A 23,620-nucleotide genomic window follows, 5' to 3' on the forward strand; every position below is an offset into this window, starting at 1 on the left:
TTTTGTTTATCTTCTCAAAGAACCAGCTTTTAGTTTTATTGATCTTTCCTATCGTTTCCTTCATTTCTTTTTCATTTATTTCTGATCTGTTCTTTATGATTTCTTTCCGTCTGCTAACTTTGGGGTTTTTTTTGTTCTTCTTTCTCTAATTGCTTTATGTGCAAGGTTAGGTTGTTTATTCGAGGTGTTTCCTATTTCTTGAGGTAGGCTTGTATTGCTATAAACTTCCCTCTTAGAACTGCTTTTGCTGCATCCCATTGGTTTTGGGTCGTCGTGTCTCCATTGTCATTTGTTTCTAGGTATTTTTTTATTTCCCCTTTGATTTCTTCAGGGATCACTTTGTTATTAAGTAGTGTATTGTGTAGCCTCCATGTGTTTGTAGTTTTTACAGATCTTTTCCTGTAATTGATATCTAGTCTCATAGCATTGTGGTCGGAAAAGATACTTGATACGATTTCAATTTTCTTAAATTTACCAAGGCTTGATTTGTGACCCAAGATATGATCTATCCTGGAGAATATTCCATGAGCACTTGAGAAAAATGTGTATTCTGTTGTTTTTGGATGGAATGTCCTATAAATATCGATTAAGTCCATCTTGTTTAATGTATCATTTAAAGCTTGTGTTTCCTTATTTATTTTCATTTTGGATGATCTGTCCATTGGTGAAAGTGGGGTATTAAAATCCCCTACTATGAATGTGTTACTGTCGATTTCCCCTTTTATGGCTGTTAGTATTTGCCTTATGTATTGAGGTGCTCCTATGTTGGGTGCATAAATATTTACAATTGTTATACCTTCCTCTTGGATTGATCCCTTGATCATTATATAGTGTCCTTCTTTGTCTCTTGTAATAGTCTTTATTTTAAAATCTATTTTGTCTGATATAAGAATTGCTACTCTAGTGTTTTTTCATTTCCATTTGCATGGAATATCTTTTTCCATCCCCTCACTTTCAGTCTGTATGTGTCCCTAGGTCTGAAGTGGGTCTCTTGTAGACAGCATATATACAGGTCTTGTTTTGGTATCCATTCAGCCAGTCTGTGTCTTGTAGTGGGAGTATTTATTCCATTTACATTTAAGGTAATTATTGATATGTATGTTCCTATTCCCATTTTCTTAAATATTTTGGGTTTGTTATTGTAGATGTTTTCCTTCTCCTGAGTTTCTTGCCTAGAGAAGTTCCTTTAGCATTTGTTGTAGAGCTGGTTTGGTGGTGCTGAACTCTCTCAGCTTTTGCTTGTCTGTCAAGGTGTTAATTTCTCCATCAAATCTGAATGAGATCCTTGTTGGGTAGAGTAATCTTGGTTGTAGGTTTTTCTCCCTCATCACTTTAAATAGGTCCTGCCACTCCCTTCTGGCTTGCAGAGTTTCTGCTGAAAGATCAGCTGTTAACCTTATGGGGATTCCCTTGTGTGTTATTTGTTTTTTTTTCCCTTGCTGCTTTTAATATGTTTTCTTTGTATTTAATTTTTGATAGTTTGATTAATATGTGTCTTGGCGTGTTTCTCCTTGGATTTATCCTGTATGGGACTCTGTGCTTCCAGGACTTGATTAACTATTTCCTTTGCCATATTAGGGAAGTTTTCAACTATAATCTCTTCAAATATTTTCTCAGTCCCTTTCTTTTTCTCTTCTTCTGGGACCCCTATAATTCGAATGTTGGTGCATTTAATGTTGTCCCAGAGGTCTCTGAGACTGTCCTCAGTTCTTTTCATTCTTTTTTCTTTATTCTGCTCTGCAGTAGTTATTTCCACTATTTTATCTTCCAGGTCACTTATCCGTTCTTCTGCCTCAGTTATTCTGCTATTGATCCAGTCTAGAGTATTTTTTTTTTTTTTAAAGATTTATTTATTGATTGATTGATTACTATGTTGGGTCTTCGTTTCTGTGCTAGGGCTTCCTGTAGTTGTGGCAAGCGGGGGCTACTCTTCATCGCGGTGCTCGGGCCTCTCACTGTTGTGGCCTCTCTTGTTGCAGAGCACAGGCTCCAGACGCGCAGGCTCAGTAGTTGTGGCTCACGGGCCTAGTTGCTCCGTGGCATGTGGGATCTTCCCAGGCCAGGGCGCGAACCCGTGTCCGCTGCATTAGCAGGCAGACTCTCAACCACTGTGCCACCAAGGAAGCCCCTAGAGTATTTTTAATTTCATTTATTGTGTTTTTCATTGTTGCTTGGTTCCTCTTTTTAGTTCTTCTAGGTCCTTGTTAAATGTTTCTTGCATTTTGTGTATTCTCTTTCCAAGATTTTGTATCATCTTTACTATCATTATTCTGAATTCTTTTTCAGGTAGACTGCCTATCTCCTCTCATTTGTTAGGTCTGGTGTGTTTTTACCTTGCTCCTTCATTTGCTGTGTGTTTTTCTATCTTCTCATTTTGCTTATCTTACTGTGTTTGGGGTCTCCTTTTCACAGGTTGCAGGTTCGTAATTCCTGTTGTTTTTGGTGTCTGTCCCCAGTGGCTAAGGTTGGTTCAGTGGGTTGTGTAGGCTTCCTGGTGGAGGGGACTAGTGCCTGTGTTCTGGTGGATGAGGCTGGATCTTGTCTTTCTGGCGGGCACGTCCACGTCTGGTGGTGTGTTTTGGGGTGTCTGTGGCCTTATTATGATTTTAAGCAGCCTCTCTGCTAATGGATGGGGCTGTGTTCCTGTCCTGCTAGTTGTTTGACATAGGGTGTCCAGCACTATAGTTTGTTGGTCGTTGAGTGAAGCTGGGTCTTGGTGTTGAGATGGAGATCTCTGGGAGATTTTCATCATTTGGTATTACATGTAGCTGGGAGGTCTCTTGTGGACCAGTGTCCTGAAGTTGGCTCTCCCACCTCAGAGGCACAGCCCTGATGACTGTCTGGAGCACCAAGAGTCTTTCATCCACACGGCTCAGAATAAAAGGGAGAAAAAATAGAAAGAGGATAAAATAAAATAACGTAAGATAAAATAAAATAAAGTTATTAAAATAAAAAATAATTATTAAGAAAAAAATGTTTAAAGTAAAAAAAAAAAAAAAAAAACGGACGGACAGAACCCTAGGACAAATGGTGAAAGCAAAGTTATATAGACAAAATCTCACACAGAAAAATACACACTCACAAAAAGAGGAAAAGGGGAATAAATAATATATCTTGCTCCCAAAGTCCACCTCCTCAATTTGGGATGATTTGTTGTCTATTCAGGTATTCCACAGATGCAGGTACATCAAGTTGTTTGTGGAGTTTTAATCCCCTGCTTCTGAGGCTGCTGGGAGAAATTTCCCTTTCTCTTCTTTGTTTGCACAGCTCCCGGTTTCAGCTTTGGATTTGGCCCCTCCTTTCCATGTAGGTTGCCTGAGGGCGTTTGTTCCTGCCCAAACAGGACAGGGTTAAAGTAGCAGCTGATTTGGGGGCTGTGGCTCACTCAGGCCTGGGGGGAGGGAGGAGTACAGAATGCGTGGTGAGCCTGTGGTGGTGGAGGCTGGTGTGACGTTGCACCAGCCTGAGGCGTGCTGTGTGTCCTCCCGGGGAAGTTGTCCCTGCATCACGGGACCCTGGCAGTGGGGGGCTGCACATGCTTCCAGGAGGGGAGGTGTGGATAGTGACCTGTGCTTGCACACAGGCTTCTTGGTGCCGGCAGCAGCAGCCTTAGCGTTTCATGCCCGTCTCGGGTCCATGTTGATAGCCACAGCTCACGCCGGTGTCTGGATCTTGTTTAGGCGGTGCTCTGAATCCCCTCTCCTCGCGCACCAGGAAACAAAGATGCACGAAAAAGTCTCTTGCCTGCTGGGCAGCTCCAGACCTTTTCCCGGACTCCCTCCCACTCGCTGTGGTGCGCTAACCCCTTCAGGCTGTGTTCACGCCGCCAACCCCAGTCCTCTCCCTGTGATCCGACTGAAGCCGTAGCCTCAGCTCCCAGCGCCCTCCCACCCAGGCGTGTGAGCAGACAAGCCTCTTGGGCTGGTGAGTGCTGGTCGGCACTGATCCTCTGTGCGGGAATCTCTCCGCTTTGCCCTCCGCACCCCTGTTGCTGCGCTCTCCTCCGTGGCTCCGAAGCATCCCCCCTCCGCCACCCGCAGTCTCCGCCCACGAATGGGCTTCCTAGTGTGTGGAAACCTTTCCTCCTTCACAGCTCCCTCCCACTGGTGCAGGTCCCATCCCTATTCTTTTGTCTCTGTTGTTTCTTTTTTTCTTTTGCCCTACCCAGGTACGTGGGGGAGTTTCTTGCCTTTTGGGAGGTCTGACGTCTTCTGCCAGCGTTCAGTGGGTGTTCTATAGGGGCAGTTCCACGTGTAGATGTATTTCTGATGTATCTGTGGGGAGGAAGGTGATCTCCGTATCTTACTCTTCCGCCATCTTCTCCTCTCTCCTCCATTATGGTTTATCATAGGATATTGAACAGAGTTCAATATAGTTATTACTGTAACTTGGTAACTGATCAGTTTTCTCTTTCATTAAAAGTAAATTAAAAGTAAATAAAAAGTAAAAAGTGTCAGTATTTTAATGAGATGAATTGGAGTTAGGGTGGCTGGAAGGGAACTGCTTTATTAACTGATTTAATAATGATATTATAATGTAGTAATTTAGAGCAAAGACTAGAGCCAGATTACTTAGTTATGAAAACATACTTACTCGCTGTATGAACTGGAATAAGTTACTTAATCTTTCCATACTAAATATTTCTCATTTGTAAAATGGGGAGAATATAATTACATACCTCCTAGAGTTGTTAGGAAGATTAAATAAGTTAATTTATATACAGTACTTATAGCAGCCTGATAAATAACAAATGCCGAAGTGTTTGCTCGTATTATTGAATATTCACAAAATAATGTTTGCATCAGAACTGGGAGGTCAATATTCTCCCTTTTATAGTTGAGGAAACATATTTTGAGACATTAACTTGTTGCTAAGTTCCTTTGTCAGTGCTGACAAGCCACAAAAGCAGGATTTAAACCCAGGTCAGTCTGATTCCAAACCTTTCCCTGCTTCATGCTGCCTTCAAGGGTCATTGGACTAAGATTGACTTTACATCACACCTCCAATGCTAATTACACAAGTCTTTCTAGTTCTCTGAATTATGAAAGTTGTCATTGTATTGCATTTTACTTAGTTCATTACTACTTGAAAGTGTACTAGGGATACTTGCTTGCATAAGGATAGTATCAAAAAAGTTTGGTTATTTATCATTAGTATTAAGGAGAATGCAGTTTCCTTGTAATTTGAATCATTTACAGGTTAGATTTTTTTTTAGATTTCAGGTGTTGACAGTGCAAATTAAGGGTGACAGTGTTTGGCTCATGACACAAACATGGTTTCATAGTGATGCTGTAGTAAACCCTATGCCAGTTCTGTTGGCCACAAGATTTCAAGCTGATTTGGTGACTTAATTTAATATGTTAGATGTCATTGGCCTAGCACAAACCTTGCAAAAGGCTGTATTTACAATGCCATTGATTTTTTTTTTTTAATGGTTAAGCTTAGGAATATTGTCAGAGTATCTCATTTAGGAATTTAATAATTTAGGCATTATTAAATTTAGGAATTTAATAATTATAAAATTATTAAAATTATTAAATTTAGGAATTTAATAATTCCTAGTAGAGAATTGAGTAGTGATTCTATGTAAATTAAAAATAACTTCTGTTTTCTGCTCTTTGCTTGAATACTTTTTTCTGAAATGATTAGATGTAGTAGGTAGGCCTGAAAAGGAATGAGACTGCTGAGTGTGAACACTGCCTCCAATATGTGTAAAATTATAAAACATTTAAATAAAAGCTGATCCTTAAATTATGCAGACCAGTTTTAGAAGATACAAGTATATTGAGAGGAAATGTAGAGAGCTTTCTTTACTCCCCTAGATATTTTTTTTCTCTTGGGAGCATTTTCTTCTGAATCTTATGACAAGCCTTTTCCCAATTATCCTGCTAAATTTCTCCGCACTAAGCTTCTCTTCTTTACTGAAAAAACATGACAGTCATTTTTCTTTCTTATTTTTTAGATCTTCTTTGTTTATATCTAATGTGTTATTGCCTTATCACTAGCAGCTTTCTGTCTTGGACCTCTTCCTTATGTGGGAGAGCAACCTCTCACATCCTAAATTCTTCAGATTGTCTGTTGTTCTCTTTTCTGAATTTTTTAGTAGGTAGGTTTTTACTTTTCTTTTCCCTTTAAGTTTTTAAGAAATAAACTTTTAATTTTAGTATAGTTTCAGATTTACAGAAAAGGTGTGAAGATAGTATAGAAGGTTCTCATACATTCCACACCTATTTCCCCTATTATTGACAGCTTACATTAATATGGTACTTTGGTCCCAATTAATGAACCAGTATTGTTACATTACTATTAAGTAAATTTCAAGCTTTATTTAGATATCTTTAGTTGTTACCTGTCCTTTTTCTGTTCCAGTATCCCACTCAGGATATATTACATTTAGTCGTTAGGTCTCCTTAGACTCCTCTTGGCTGTGACAGTTTTTCAGACTTTCCTTGTATTTGATGACCTTGATGGTTTTGAAGAGTACTAGTCAGCTTGCTTTCAGTTGTCTGCTGTGTACTTTGACATATGTCCATCATTATTGTGTGTGTGTGTGTGTGTGTGTGTGTGTGTGTGTGTTTTGAGCACTTCCCTACTATCTTGTATTATAAGATGCTCCAGATCCGTCTTGTATATTTTCTGCCTCAGTCATTTCTCAAAGTCATTTCTTAAGGGAGTCTCAAAGGAGTCCTGATTCCTTTTGTTGGAGAATGGTGTTGGAAACCAAAATCTGGGTACGCGGTGTACTTCTTGCTATTGGGGTGTTGCTGCTTCTAGGCTCTCTCAGTTGACAGAGCAAGGAAATATATATGTGTATATTAACTGCTATATATATATATATATGCCTGTCTATAAATATTTCTGTATTTCTATATTATGCTAAATATGAGTTCATACTGATGTCTTCAACTCTAACTCATTATCATGTGGATCATTCTAACCTTTCCCCCTTGCTTACTATAACCTCCTACTCCAGCAGTGAGAAACTTTGTTCTGTTTAGCCATTGATCTACATAATTGTTCAATTGCACTGTAGGAGTATAGTTGTTTTAGAATTGTTATTACATGCTCCTATGGGAAATGATTTTATCAACTAGAGTACAGTGTTTGTGTGCAATTTCAGAGTATGGATTTACGTATGAAGTTTTACAGACTCCACTCATTTCCAAGGTTATTTAGGTCAGCACCTTTCTACTCTACTACCTTCAGTGAATTTTTTTTTTTGCGCTTGTAATAAAGTTTGTAATACAGTTATATTCTTTGTGTGACTTGATAGCTAATTCCTTTTTTCATTCCATTCTGGGATCTTACGTTCCACTTCTGGGATATACATATGTATATATATATATACAAATACATATAAAAAAATTTTTTTTCTATATATATATTTAAAATTTGCATACTGTAAAGTTCACTTTTTGTGCTGTAAAACTCTATGGGCTTGATAAATGCATCGTGTCATGTATCCACCATTATAATATCCTATGAAATACTTTTACTGCCTTAAAATTCCTCTGTACTTCACCTTTTTAACCCTACCTCTTTCCCCCCAACAAATCCCTAGAAAATACTAATCTGTTTGCCACTCTATAGTTTTGCCTTTTCCAGAATGTTATATAAATGGAATTATAATAGCATGTAGCTTTTTCACATTTTTTCTGGGTTTTTTTGTTTGTTTGTTTTTTTGCTTAGCAGTGTGCATTTAGGTTTAGTACATATCTTTGTGCGGCTTGATAGCTCATTCCTTTTTTCTCTCTGAATAGTATTCCATCATAATAATGTACTACAGTTTGCTTATCCATTCACCTATTGAAAGACAGCTGGTTGCTTCTGTTTTTGGTGATTATGGATAAAACTGCTATAAACATACACCTGCAGGTTTTTATGTAGACATGTTTTTGAATCAGTTAGGTAAGCACCTAGGAGTGTGATTGCTGCACTTTGTTTAGCTTTGTAAGAAACTACCAAAGTGTCTTCCAAAATGGATGTTATCACTTATTCCTCATCCTCTCCAGAAACTGGTTTGTCAGATTGTTTTGATTTTAGCCATTCTAATAGATGTGCCTTTTCCCTTGAAGTTTTAATAAACAAAAACAGCACCTGCTATCGCCTTATAATTTCAACATATACAAACTATAGTTAAGAATTTTGTTTTTCTGTTTTGTCATTATGAGTGCTTTTCCAAGATTTTATGACTGATTTAGAAACTGTTTAAAAAATTATTTCTGGTATGATTAAAAATCATACCAGAAATTATCCATGGTGCTAACAGGCAGAATATTTCTCTTTGATTTGGTAAAAATAAGCCCCTGGAATGGAGTCAGCCACTGTTATATAGTAGAAAATGAAATATTTTATGTATTTAGGTGTAACTTCTAAGTGATATGACTTGTCATCCTATTTATTGAAGATGTTCAAAATATCAGTCTTTGCTAATATGCTTACGCTCCCCTCATCTTCAGGTTAATGTAGTTTGAATTCCTTTCAACACTATCAGTGGCTAGTGAGTCAAACTTCCTTAACGAAACCTTCTTTTACTCAGTTCATTTTCATAAGCAGGTTTTGTAAGCCTCTTAAACAATCTCCCACTGCTCTTTTCTCAGGAAATAGTATAATTTCCACTTAATATCTGCAAAATTCCTAACATGGAAAAATTACCTGTGACTTAGAAGAAATGAAAGCACACTTAGGTCAGCCTTTTTGCATGGGCTTGTGGGGAAGGCAGGAAGACTATGAGGCTGTGATGTAAGAGTCTGCTGCAGTACTTATTGACCTCTCTACTGCTTCTATTACAAAAGAGTAATTTTTAGTTTTTCTCTCAGTTAGCAAGAAGTTTATTCTTTCCTTACTATGGGAGAAAGATGATTGTGGGCCCATACCACTTCCTATGTGAAACTCATAGGTCATTTTTTTTACCATCTCTTGGAACAAATTCATAGTGATTTGGCATATGTACTTTTAAAATTTAAATACCATATGTTTGTGTTCACTCCTTTTGAATCTTTTAACTCAAATGAACACACCACCTTCTCTCCTCCCCTCTCTTTTCCCTTTTTATTTTATGCCTTTTATTCATTAAATTAATTATTTTTATCTTAGGTCTATTTTTTCTTTTTTTTTTGGCCCTTTATATTCTCTGGTTTTATTGCTCTTTGCTACAAATCTCTAACTTTGACTGGGCTATAAATTTTAATAACTAGTTAATTATCTTGAAAATTAATGAAAATTTTAAGTAAGATTAGAGTTAAATTCAAATATCCTAGGTTCTATGCTAGATGAGTTTTCATTCTTATTAACCTTGAGTTTAGATGTTCAGTCAATTTTAAGTGTTTTGGCAGCATTTCTATCACCATTTATTTAAATTAATTTGATGAATGGAACTTTATGAGTCAGAATAAAGATGTTACTCAAATTAAGACTTGTTATATGATGTATTCCCTTTATTATCTCACAGTCAGTCTATTTTCAAAAACAAAAATATGAATCTTTTTATTTGCTTTTTATGATCCTGTTCTGTTTAAGATTCTCATATGTTTTATTTTCCATTTGGGGAGCTATGATTATGTATTGTGGATGATTTTTATAGGTGTTTTGGAGTTCTCTTTCCCTATTTCTGTTACCCATAATGGTAGGTAGTTAAAGTGAGATAAGAGATTCATTTCAAATGTAGTATGATTGAGCCCAAACTTCCAATTCCTGGCCTATCCTGCTTTTCCACCAAGTCTGATCTTAACTTTACAATAAGAAATGGTAATTTTCCTTTGTGAAGAAAGGAGATGTAGATTTGGAAATATTAGTCAGAATTTTTCCCTGTGATACATGTGAATTTTATTGTAGCATTTGTGGACAACTTCTATATTCTTATTCACCATTGTTGTGGTCCAGACTTGGTTGGAGTTGATTGTTGGGAGATAGAGAATGGTTGGAGATATGAAGGATTGAGCTTCACTTCCCATGTAGAAAAGAGGAGTCAGAAGAACCAGCTGTGAGTCCCCACAGAAGAGATGAATCATTGATGGTATGAGGTAGAATGTTATTTGATGTAAGGGGAGTGTTGTTGATAGATGTGAAAAGAAACCAATGGAGCACATATAGCATCCAGTTGAAGAGAAAAACACGTGTGATATTCATAAGCAAGGATGCTGAAATAATTCCTGACTCGTACATACTGGTCAGGATTGAACATTTTCCAGAGCTAGATGAGGAAAAAAGGAAGAAAATCCAACTCTGAATATATGTATATTTATTTTAACATTTATGAATTTATGCTTTTGCCCTTCCTAGAGAGATATTTTTTGCATTATTACTTTGAATTCTAATCCCAGAAGTAATTGTCTCTACTCCAGACTCTAGAAGAGTAGATTCCACTAGTGATTGTACAGTAGGATCATCAGGAGAAATTTTAAAAAAGAGGCTTGTAGACACTATATCCAAATATTCTGATTCATCATATCTAGAATGGGGACTGAAAACTTGTATGTTAAAGATAAGTTCCCCAGGGGGAATGACCGAGATCCTGAGCTCTCCTCCTTCCATGGGCATACCAAAATTACGACCACTTAATGAGCACTATTGATAAGAAAGACCAGAAGACTAGTAGAAAAGATCTTCTACAATTAAAGATGTAAAGAAGGAACCACAACATGATGGGCAGGAGGGGCTGAGATGCAGTATAGACAAGACCCATACCCCCTGGTGGGTGACCCACAAGTGGGAGGATAATTACAGTTGTAAAGTTTCTTCCCAAAGACTGAGGGGGTCCTGTACCAGGAAGACAAGTCCCAGAATGTTTGGCTTTGAAGGCCAGCTGGGCTTACTTTCAGGAGACACACAAGGCTGTGGGAAATAGAGACTCCACTCTTAAATGGTGCACACAAAATCTCACATGCTCTGCGACCCAGGGCAGAAGCAGTTATTTGAAAGGAGCCTGGGTCAGACACACCTGCTGATCTTGGGGAACCTCCTGAAGAGGTAAGAGGAAACTGGAGCTCACCCTGGGGACATATTGACGTCAGCCATTTTGGAGAGCTTATTCTACCATGAGGACACTGGTGCTGGCAAGTGCCATTTTGGAATCCTTCCTGTAGATTATTAGCACTGGGAACTGGCCTTGCCCACTAGCCTGTCAGTGCCAGTACTGGGACCCTCAAGTTAAGTAACTACCTTGACAGGAACTCAGCCCCAGACTCCCTGCACCCACAGCCACCCTGGGACCTGGCCCTGTCCACTAAAGGGCCCAAGACCTGCCCCTGCATACCAGTGCACTGACACTAACCCTAAAGTAATCAATCACCTGCGGGCGGACACCAGCTTTGGGCTCCATGGACCCTACAGTCAGCTGTGTCAGGAATCAGCCCCACCCATCAGCAGGCTGACACTATATCTTGGAACCCTGTCCCCATAACCACCCTTGCCAGATGTGGCTCAGCCCACCAATTGACCAGCACCAGCCCTGGGACCACCTGGGGCTCTGTGGCCAGTCACCTTATGACCCAGCCTCACCTGCCAGTGGCCAGCAGCCTCTGTACAAGGCAGGGCCTGGAAAACAACCCAACTGGGGGCTAGCCATGCCTACCAGTCTTGCCCATAGTAGTCAGCCTGCTACAACAGAAGGACCTATGCAGCCAACATAGGGGATACCCTAGAACCTATAGCTCTGGTGACCAGGAAGGAGTGCACTGCTGGAATGCATAGGACTTCTCCTGCAAAAGGTCACTTCTTCAAGGTCAGGAAATGTAACAACCTACCAAATACACAGAAATAAGAACAGCAAGTTAGGCAAAATAAGGCAATAGAGGAGTATGTTCCAAATGAAAGAATAAGATAAAACCTCAGAAGAGGAACTAAGTGAAGTGAAGTAAGCAATCTACCTGGTAAAGATTTCAAGGTAATGATTGTAAAGATGCTCAAAGAATTCTGGAGAAGATTGGATGAACAGAGTGAGAAGTTAGAAGTTTATAACAAAGTTAGAAAATATAAAGAACCAAGCAGAGCTGCAGAATACAATAACTGAAATAAAAAGTACACTAGAAGGAATCAAGAATAGATTAGATGATACAGAGGAACAGATCAGCAAGCTGGAAGACAGAGTAGTAGAAATCACTGAAGCTGAACAGAAAAAAGAAAAAAAGAATACAAAGAAATGAGGAAGTTTGAGAGATTTCTGGGACTACATCAGTAGTACTATTTGCATTATAGGGGTCCCATAAAGAGAAGAGAGAGGGAAAGGGTCAGAGAACATATTTGAAGACACAATGGCTGAAAACTTCCCTAACCTGAGAAAGGAAAGATCCAGGCCCAGGAAGCACAGAGTGTCCCAAACTGGATCAACCCAAAAAGGGTTACAGCAAGTTAGGCAAAAAGAACATTTTAATTACAATGTGTCTTGGTGTGTTCCAAAAAGGAACACACCAAGACACGTAATTAAAATGGCAAAAATTAAAGATAATGAGAGAATATTTAAAGCATCAAGGGAAAACCAAACATAAATGTTAGGTGTAAGGGAACTCATAAGGAAATCAACTGACTTTTCAACAGAAACTCTGCAGGCCAGAAAGGAGTAACTTGATATATTCAAAGGAATGAAAGAGAAACACCTCCAACCAAGAATACTCTACCTGTCAAGGCTTTCATTCAGATTTGATGGAGAGATCAAATGTTTTACAGATAAGCAAAAGCTAACATAATTCAGCACCATCAAATCAGCCTTACAAGAAATGTTAAAGGGACTTCTCTACAATAAAAAAGAAAAGGCCAGCTCTCCAGGCTGGGCTCTGGCTCTCATGTGTGCTCGATGGCAGCCTCCCTCTCACTAGCCCGTGGGACCCAGCTGAGCGGAGCTGTGGGCGGCTCTGGCCCGAACATGAGCGCTGCTGTACAATGTGTCCCTGCCTCCGCTGCTACAGTTGATGTTGCCGCTGCCGCAGGCCTGGAGGAGTCAAGGTGCCAGGCAATCCCACCTGGGCCTCGCATTCTATCACATGGGACAGTATGCACCCTAAGATCCTGAAGAAAAGGCACAAAATGTTCAAGAAATGTTTAGAAATAAATTGTGAGGGAAACCATGCCATCATCAGGACACTGGCTCTGGGATGTCAGACATCATCCTCTCCTGACTGAAAATGACAACTACGACTTTTCATCCTCCTCTAGTTCATCTGTGACAGCAGCGGCATGACATGCACCATCATGATGTGGCTTCTGATCATATATTTGGACTTCATGGTGATGTTAGTTTTGCTGCTGCCTTCCAGAGACTTCTGGTACTCTGTGGTCAATAGGGTCGTTTTTATCTGCCTGGTGATGCTTGCCCTGTAGTCTTACCTGAGGACCATGCTCACCAGCCCTGGGGCGTACCCAAAGGAAATGCTATTAAAGAATACATGGAGAGTTTGCAGCTGAAGCCTGCAAACTGAAGAGTTTGCAGAAGAAGTGATCTACGAGTACCCCAAGTGCTGCTGTATCAAGACTGAGCACATCCACAACTGCAGTGTTTGCAAAAGATGTATTTGGAAAATGGATCTCCTTGCCATGGCTGAACAATTGTGTTGGAGAAAAGAATCAGATTTTTTTGTGCTCTTCACTATGTACTTCGCACTGGCGTTCATGCACACACTTGTCCTCTGAGGGCTGCAGTTCATCCCCTGCATCCAAGGGCAGTGGACTGAATGCAGTGATTGTTCATCTCTAGTCACTGTAATTCTGTTGATCTTCCTGTGCCTTGAGGGTCTGCTGTTTTTCAGTTTCACTGCAGTGATGTTTGGCACTCAGATCCACTCCATATGCAATGATGAAATGGAGGTTGAGAGGCTGAAGAGTAAGAAGCCTGAGTGGGAGCAGAGGCTGCAGTGGGAAGAGATGAAGTCAGTCTTTGGGAGGCCCCCCCTTGCTGATCTGGATGAACCCCTTCGTTGGCTTCCGATTCAGGCAACTGCAGATAATATCCAGAAAAAGGGGCCCAAGTTCTCTACATGAGACCCTCTCATCATGCTGCAACTTGTTAATGGACTTTATTTATTTGGGGTCAGAAATGGTATCAACAGCTCATTTGTGACCAATAGGGCAAATGGAACCTACACAAACCAGGTGTTACAGCAAGCAGAATTTATATATTTATTGTTACAGATGGGGATTTCCCACACTAGTAACTGGATGGCACTCTGACCAGTGTCACCATCCAGTAACGAAGGGATGTGGCCATATGATGAAGCCAAACGTTATTATCTTCCTGTACAGTTAGGAGTTTTGTTAACATACTTGGCATTTTCTAAGAAGTTGTGTGGGGTATTACAAGGGTTATTAAAATTCTGTGTGCCAAAAAAAAACCAAAAAACAAACAAACAAACAAACAAAAATTCTGTGTGCCAGAAAAAACAAACAGTCAAACAAACAAAAAAAAAAGGAAAAGAAAAGGCCACAACTAGAAACATGAATATTACAAAAGGACAAATCTAATTGGTAAAGGCAAATATACATAAAAGTAGTAAATCAACCATGTATAAAGCTAGTAGGAAGCTTAAAAGACAAAAGGAGTAAAATAATCTATATCCACAATAAGTGGTTAAGGGATAAACAAAATGAAATGATGTAAAATATGCTGTCCAAAACAGTAAATGTGGTAGTGGAGAGTAAAAATGCAGGGTTGTTAAAATGGACTTAAGAGATCAACAAAATAGAATTATCTATCTATCATCTATCTATCTATCTATCTATCTATCTATCTATCTATCTATCATCTATCTATCTATCATCTATCCCTATCTATCATCTATTTATCTATCTATCATCTATCTATCTACCTATCATCTATCCCTATCTATCTGTCTTATCTGTCTATCTATCTACCTATCATCTATCCCTATCTATCTGTCTGTCTGCCTATCTATCTATCTATCTATGTCTGTCTTTCTGTTTGTCTATCTATCTATCTCATGGTAACCACAAGCCAAAAATCTATAATAAATACACACAAAAAGGAGAAAGGAATCTAAACATAATATTAAAGATAGTCATCAAATCACAAGGGAAGTGAACAAAAGAAGAGGAAAGAAAGGAAAAATAACTATAAAAACAACCCCAAAACAATTAACCAAATGCAGTAACTACATACCTATCAATACTATTTCAAATGTAAATGGACTAAATGCTACAATTAAAAGAAAGAGTGGCTGAATGGATAAAAAACAAGACCCATCAATATGCTGCCTATAAGAGACTCATTTCAGAGCTAAAGAACACACTGAATGCAAGGGTATAGCAAAAGGTATTCCATGCAAATGAAAACAAATAATTAAAAATTTTGCATAGCAACACAAAAGACCCAGAATAGCCAAAACAAACTTGAGAAAGAAGAACAAAGCTACAGGTATCATACCCCCTGATTTCAAACTATACTACAAAGCTACAGTCATCAAAACAGTATGGTACTTGCACAAAACAGATACATAGATCAATGGAACATAATAGACAGCCCAGAAATGCACCCACACTTACATGAGCAATCAATTTATGACAAAGGAGGCAAAAATATACAATGAGAAAAAGACAGCCTCTTGAATAAATGGTGTTGGGAAAACTGGACAACTATGTTAAAAAAATCAAACTGGACTACTCCCTCATACTGTGCACAAAAGTCAACTCATAATGGAATAAAGACTAAAATTTAAGGCTTAAAAACATAGAACTTCTAGAAGAAAACATAGGCAGTATGTGCTTTGACATCAGTCTTAATATTTTTTTGGATATGTCTCCTCAGGCAAGGGAAACAAAAGCATAAATAAATAAATGGGGCTACATCAAACAAAAAGCATTTTCACAGCAAAGGAAACTGTCAACAAAACAAAAAAACCACGTACTGAATGGGAAAAGATCTTTGCAAATGATATATCTGATAAGGGGTTAAAATCCAAAATATGCAAGGAACTTATACAATTCAACATCAAACAAACAGACAAACTTATTAAAAATGGGCAGAGGATATATATAGGCATTTTTCCAAAGAAGACATATAGATGGTCAACTGGCACATGAAAAGAGGCTCAACATCACTATCATCAGGGAAATGCAAATCCAAACAGCAATGAGATATCACCTCACACCTGTCAAAATGGCTATTCTCAAATAGACAACAAATAACAATTGTTGGTGAGGATGTGGAGGAAAGGGAACCCTTGTTCTCTGTTGGTAGGAATGTAAACTCTTGTGGCCACTATGGAAAACAGTATGGAGAGTCCTCAAAAAATTAAAAACAGAACTACCATATGATCCAGCAATTCTACTCCTGGGAATATATCCAAAGGAAAAAAAAAACAAACAGTACTTAAAAATATATACGCACCCCTATATTTATTGAAGTATTCTCCATGATAGCCAAGATATGGAAGCAACCTTAGTGTCCATCAATAGATGAATAAAGATGCAAGATACACACACACACACAAAAACACACAGTGGAATATTACTCAGCCATAAAGAAGAATGAAATCTTGCCATTTCCAATAACACGAATGGACCTAGGGGTATTATGCTAAGTGAAATGAGTCCGACAGAGAAAGATAAATAATGTATGATATCACTTATATGTGGAATCTGAAAAACAAAACAAACAAACATAAAATAAAAACAGAGTTATAGATACAGAGAACTAACAGATGGTTGCCAGAGATGGTGTGGGGAGGAAAGAAATAGATGAGGGAGATTGAGAGGTACAAATTTCTAGTTACAAAATAGATGTGTCATAGGTATGAAATATACAGTATGGGAAATATAGTTAATAACTATGTAATTCCTATGTATGGTGACATATCATAGCTAGATTTATTGCAGTGATCATTTTGAAATGTATAGAAATATTGAATCACTATCTTGCATAACAGAAACTAACATAGTGTTGTAGGTCAATTATATTTCTAAATCAAACAAACTCATAGGAAAAAAAGATCAGATTTGTGGATCAGACCAGAGGCGGGGGTTTGTAGGAGAGTGAGTTGGATGAAGATGGTAAAAAAGTACAAATTTCTAGTTATAAGATAAATAAGTACTAGGGATGTAATGTACAACATGGTCATTGTAATTAACACTGCTATATGTTATACATGAAAGAATTCTCATCACAAGGAAAAATTTCTTTTCTCTGTATCTTTACTTTTGTATCTATGTGAGATAATGGATGTTCACTAAACTTACTGTGATAATCATTTCATGATGTATGTAAGTCAAATTATTATGCTATACACCTTAAGCTTATACAGTGCTGTGTGTCAATTATATCTCAATAAAACTGGAAGAAAAAAAAGCTCCCCTGATAGTTCTGAACAATTGTGTTGGAGAAAAGAATCAGATTTTTTTATGCTCTTCACTATGTACTTCGCTGCAGCCATTACTTGACACCTTAACTCCAAGGCTAACCCTGCTCTTCGGCAAGGATGTCTAGTAAGCTCTAGTTTAATTCTTAAAGAATTTAGTACCAAGTTATACTTTCTGGTACTAGAGGTTCTAGAATCTGGGTTTATCTCTCGGTCTTATTTCTGAGAGGGGGTTGCTTCCTTGTACACCACTCAGTTCTTTTCACTTATTCTGTTTCTTTTCAGGACTTTTAGTTCTGCTTCTAATCTCTAAACAGGAACTGGAGCCCTGCTTCCACTCATTGACCTTTGTCTTCTGGCTGCAGGTTTAATGCCTCCTGCTAGATGCCATGTGCTCTAGTGATGCCTTCCCCACCCCACCCCCCCCGCCCCCCATCTCTTTATCTCTTTGCCAAGTCTCCTTAATGCTGAGGACTGCTGGCTTAGACTGCCACAGTCTGTGCCACACATTTATGATATCATATTTTTTTCTGATTTTCTCCTGTCTTTGCATAAGTGGGCATACTAGTTCTGGGTCAGTCCCTCACTTTCTTCATCCTATGTCATTAACTTTGCACAGATGTATGGTAGGTTGTTCTTCAGCGAATGTCAGAAAGAGTGGGTCACACATAGGTTTAGTAAAATGCTGGCTTTAGTAACATTTTTCTCTCCACCACTACTTGGACCAGAAATCCCATTAATCACCAGAGGACAAATTTAGCCTAGGTGGGGAAATATAAATAGAGTGGGCAATAGAGTGAGTTTGCAGCTGCTCTGGGAAAGGGAAGTTTTTACTTGTCTGTGAGCTTTAATAAAACAAAGTCATTTTAGGGTCTTTCAAAGGAGAGATCAAGAGGGATTTCAGCCAGACATCAAGCATAGCGGTGACAAATGAGCCTAATTTTTGTGAGTTACTCCCCTGAGTGATTAGTGCACAAAAAAATTTTAACTGAAAATGCCTCTGATTGCTATCTTTTTTCTACTTTTTGTTCTGTTTTTCCTGATTCTTTGTACTTCCTACAACATTCTGACACCTCTTTCTCCTCTTCATTCACTTTTAGTATTTAGGACTGTTTTTCATTTACCTCTGTTTTTGTTTTCATACCCTTTCGTTTTCATTATTTGGATACTCAATCCTTCATATTAATAAAAAGGAAGATGCAAATCTGCCAAGCATTTAGAAGTTTGCTTCCTTTAATTTGTCATTAGTTTTCTGCTTTTGTGCTATATTTAAGCTTAATTTTTTAGATGGCAAAATTAGTAATCAAGAGACTCTACCTTGTTGCAAATCTATAAACTTCCTTAGTTTGTTTTAAATGATCACCAGGGCTTTAGCTGAGCTAAAGTTTATTGTTGTACTAACTACAGGAAAAGGTTTATTAATCCAGTGATATGTGTATATAATAATATAGAAAATGTTTACCTCATTAAAGAAGCAATTTTCAAGTACTTTGTTCCATCAATACAAATATTTATTGAGTAGCTACTTTTTTCAGTTATTGTTCTAGGTGCCGGTGACTAGCAGGGAGAAAAACAGAAAGTGGAGAGGCAGACAACAACAAAAAAACCCCACAAATAACAAAAATGATAACTTCAGAGTGATGTGCTATGAAGAAAATTAAGGCAATGGAATGTAAAAGAGAGTGGGGAAGGGCTTAAATAATTAATACGTTAATGATAATCATTCTTAATTCATTTACACAATTCTAATAGGATTTATACATGACTGTAGTGTTTATGCTGATTCAGAGTTCCAGGAATGAACTTTTTCTTTTTAAACACCATTTATCCTAATATGGAGGAGGTTGATGTAAGTTCTGGTTTCCCTGCTGTTGTCTGAGTAGCAACTACCTCTAGAAGGAGCCAGTGATGCTGTGTCATAGTATTTTGGGCTGGAAAATATCTCAGCTGGTGTTCACCATTCCACAAATATTTGTTGGGTACCCTCTGTGTACCCAGGACTGTGTTGGTTCTAGAGACTTGACAGTGAGTAAGGGAAAGGGATAATCCCAGGCATGATCTCTGCCCTCTTAACACTGTCAGTTTAGAAGCTCATGGAAAGGCCACGTGACAGGAAGAATAGAACTTCTGTACTTAGAAGTACAGAATGGAATGCTGCTTGTATGTGGCCACTGGAAGACAGCCATCCCAAGAGAAGTGGGAGGCCCACGCTCAAACTGAGAAATTTGGGATTCAGTACTCTTCTAAGTGGTGAGAGGGAGGACCCTGTCAGGAAAAAAATTCAAATCAAATACATCTTTAAGCTTTCTCTCACTGTCATTCTCTCTCTGTCTGTTCTCATGTGCACGTACATACACACATCCACCTATATACATCACTACATCTGTAGACGCACATATATATGTGTACATGCATATATACATGTATATATATATTACACAGTGCTTTACTTTTTATGAAAAATTTTCACATATGTTCTTTTGTTACTCGTTAAAGTCTATAGTTAACTATTGTTATCTGATTTTACAGATGAAATAATTAAGGCCCAGATTTTAAGTGACTTTCCTAAGATCACTTAGCTAATAAATGATTGAGGTTAGATTTGAATATAGCTTCTCCAACTTCAGAAAGGGAGCACAGTTCTTTTCACCATGTCCAATTTTTCTCTATTTCTGAAAATAAATGGAAATTGTAACACATCTTCCATTTAGAAGAAACATGCCTGTTTCTTAAAAAAAAGAAAAAACCACCCCCCTCCCCCACAAACCTCTGTGTGTGCATGTTTGTGTATGTATACGATTTTACTGCATACTGTTGTATAGTACTCTATATTACTTCAGATAACTCCTTGAATTAAAAGTTATTTTATAAATAACTTTTACCAATGATGATTCTGACTATAGAATTATTTTCCTGTTCCCAAATGGGAGATAGGAAAAAGATAAAGCAATGGTTTTGAGCTGATAAAAATGGGGAGACTCCAGCTTATACTTTCAAGATGTGCTTCCTATTGGTCTATATATCTTTCTCTTCGACTTGACTGTAGGTACCAAGTGGTTAGGTGCCGTGTTCAATCTTTTGTAACCACACCAACAAGGAAGAGTGGCTGGAAGGGTAGGTATCTGAGAAATATTGTTTGAAAGACAAAGAAAGACTGAGGAACTGTTCTAGAGGAGGGAAAATGAAAGACACAAGACAAACAAATGCAATATTTGTTGATCCTTTATTGGATCAACAAATAGTGATCCTTTATTGGATCCTGGACTAGAAAAAAAAAGTAGCTGTAAAGAATATTATTGGGACAGTAAGGAAAACTTGAATTTGGACTGTGTTTTAGGTAATAGTATTGTACCAGTGTTAAATTTCCTCATCTTTATGATTTTACTGTGTTTTTGTAAGGGAGCATTCTTGTTCTAAGGAAATACACACTGAAGTATTTAGTAGTAAAGGGGCATGATGTCTGCTACTTACTCTTAAATGGTGTGTGTGTGTGTGTGTGTGCCCATGAGAGAGAGAGAAAGAGCGCATAATAAAGCAAATGGGGTAAATTTTTAACAAATTGGTGAATCTTGGTAAAAGAATATGGAAGCTTTTGAACTAATCTTGCAACTTTCCTCTAAGTTTAAAATTATATCAAAATAAAACATTTCTAAAAACTATTGAATAAAATTATACTTAAAATAGATCATTGATCCAAAGGGACCTTCTATTTCTATTTGGTTTTAGCACCAATTTAAAAAAATCCAAAACTAAACTAAAATAACAAACATAAATGAGTTGAAGAGCTTTTGTAGTCTATTTTTATACTTAAGTATATTTTGCTGTTCCTAATATCATCAATGAAAACATCAAATTCTATGTAATCAGTGTCCAAATTGGAGCCCATCTATGGATATTATATTCCTCAAGTTTTGTGGCCTTATAACCTGACTTAGTGATAAAACTGCTGACTACTTCTACTGCTCAAGTTATCTATTTTATTTTTTGATACTACAGTGAGTGGCATCTATACTAGGACCTGTTCCTTTCTGCTTGTGATCCTCTTAATGTTATGACATTTTTGTCATAACAAAGATGTTATGACATCATTGACATAATCTTTTCTATAGACTCTGATTTTCTTTTTTATTGCTTCCCTGACATTTTAAGTACCCAGAGTAAATTATTATTCACAGTCTGTCATCAGTCATTAGATAATATTGCAATGTGCTATAAAAGTGTTTCTATATTTAATAACAGTGCTTTCTGCATCTCTATATAACTGTTTGTACAATTAGTTAAATAGAATCTTCATCTGAAGCAAGATTTCACACCAAGTAGCTGTTTAGTTTTTTAAAGTGAGCTAATAGGAGTTTAAAGCAAACTATTTAGAAGATGATGGAAAACCCTGTGACTACAACTATATATGGTTAAAATTACTACCACGGCCCAGATTTTAAAATTAATAACAGGTCAGAGCATCCAGCACATACTAGATATTCACTTCCCCTCTTGTTGGAATAAGCAAAGTATTTTTTTAATGGTGTTCATTTTTGATACATATCTATTTGATTCTTTAAAACCTTAATTGTTATATAGAAATAATGGGATTTAAGTGAATTATACTCAAATTTCAAACTTATTGTGACCATAAGCAAACATATGAGGCACGTAGATGTCATCTCAGGTCTTACTTATGTCTAAGGTCTCCTTAACTTCCCTCCCCCCACCCCCTCAAGCCCTACACTCACTCACATACACACTTTCATGCTGTTATGAACCTCACAATCTTGATTTTGTGGTGACAAAATTTTTAATTAAATGATGGGATGAATCTAATTGCCAGTGGGAGGCAAACATCAAGTAACACTAGTATTCACCAACCAATGTCCCTGCTTTCACCTTAGTAGAAATGTTAGGCAAATCGGAGGGATTTGTGAGATAGAGCAAATCTTAGTATTGCCACATGGGAACTTGACTTCATGTGTCTTCATTCTTAGCTCATTTATATAAGTCCTTGGGTAGTTCTGATTTGTGAAACAGGGATATTAGTAGTAAGAGTTACTGTAGTATAGGTTCTGCAGACAGTGGAGTTTAAATTTGGCTCACTGTTTAAAAAGAAGATTGCCTACATCATAAGATTTGCACTTAGAGCAAGGTTAACATAGTCGCAAGGCTAAAAAAATCTCAAATGTGTATTTACCTTCTAGGTCACCAGGCCAACCATTTCACTGTTAGTTGGATAGACAAAACAAACTATGTTGACCTTTGACATTCTTCTGGAAGCTAGAAAGGAAATAACAGCAATATTCTGGCAAGGCTTGGGAATGGCCTAAGAAGAGAAAAGTCAGCATGTTTTTTGACTTTTAATTTTGACTCTTTTCTGCAGTGTACTAAAGAAGTGCTTTGAAAAGAGTGTGGTGTTTATCACTGAGTGTGAATTCAAGATCTTACAACTTTGTAATATCTTTTTCCTGTCAAGTGCTGGATGTGGTTGACCTTTTGGATAATGTGTTTTTGTTTGCTTTCAGATGTTAAGAAAGATCTCCCATATAACCTTTGTTTTCTTTAGGACTTAAAGAGCGGTGGGGAAGTGATAAAAGTTTATGGGAAAAAGAAAAGCTCTAAATTCAGACATTTTTGTTTTATATCTCTTTTGGGTAAGTTAGCCCCAGGCTTACCTATTAATATCTCTATAAAAATAAACTAAGCCTTTGGTGCAGTTTCCTTTCTCCTGCTTCTGTTTTTTAGTATTCTTTGCCTCTACTGTGATGTACTTTTTCCTCCCTCTCCTTCCTAAGAAGTGGATTCCTCTCCTCTTTGTCCCCTTGTTTATGCCTGTCCAGTGAGGGATGCTCTCTTTTGGGGATTCTGGGAGAGGCACTGTGAGTGACAGGACACATGTTGGAATAAGCAAGGTGTACTCATGAATAATTGAAGAGACAGCCTGATTTGAGAAATGATTCTTGTTGAGGCATTTTAAGAGACAAGAACTGGGGATAAATCTTATGATATGTCTATAGGATTGCCAGTGCATCTCACGAGATATACCATGCCCTCGTTCCTCATCTACCCCAAATTTAAAATGTGAATTTCCATTAATATCTTCCAGTCTCTGACACTTCTTTCCATGAATCTGTGGCATGTGTCCTGGTGCAATAACAAACTTTGCTTACTGTTTTCTGGTTGACTCTGAGTACCTTTACTAGTTATAACTGTATTTTATTCCTCCTTAACTCTTCCATCTTAGTCCCTCTGCTAGCTTCTGCATACCACATACGCTATTACTGTTACCAACACCATCACTTTTGCTTTGGAATGGGAACAATTTAAGAACTTAA

General features: G+C 37.7%; 1 protein-coding gene and 1 pseudogene across 5 annotated transcripts in view; both read left to right on the top strand.

Moving 5' to 3' along the window:
- Positions 1–23,620, top strand: part of GUCY1A2 (guanylate cyclase 1 soluble subunit alpha 2) — a 432,229-nt gene that overhangs the window by 73,912 nt on the left and 334,697 nt on the right. The window lies entirely within an intron of this gene.
- On the top strand, positions 1,024–14,827 carry LOC309604926 (palmitoyltransferase ZDHHC7 pseudogene; annotated as a pseudogene). Its single transcript has one exon. The product of its transcript is annotated as a palmitoyltransferase ZDHHC7 pseudogene (transcript).

Source organism: Balaenoptera borealis, assembly GCF_965194805.1.
Source record: "Balaenoptera borealis genome assembly, chromosome: 11".
Taxonomy (NCBI): Eukaryota; Metazoa; Chordata; class Mammalia; order Artiodactyla; family Balaenopteridae; genus Balaenoptera; species Balaenoptera borealis.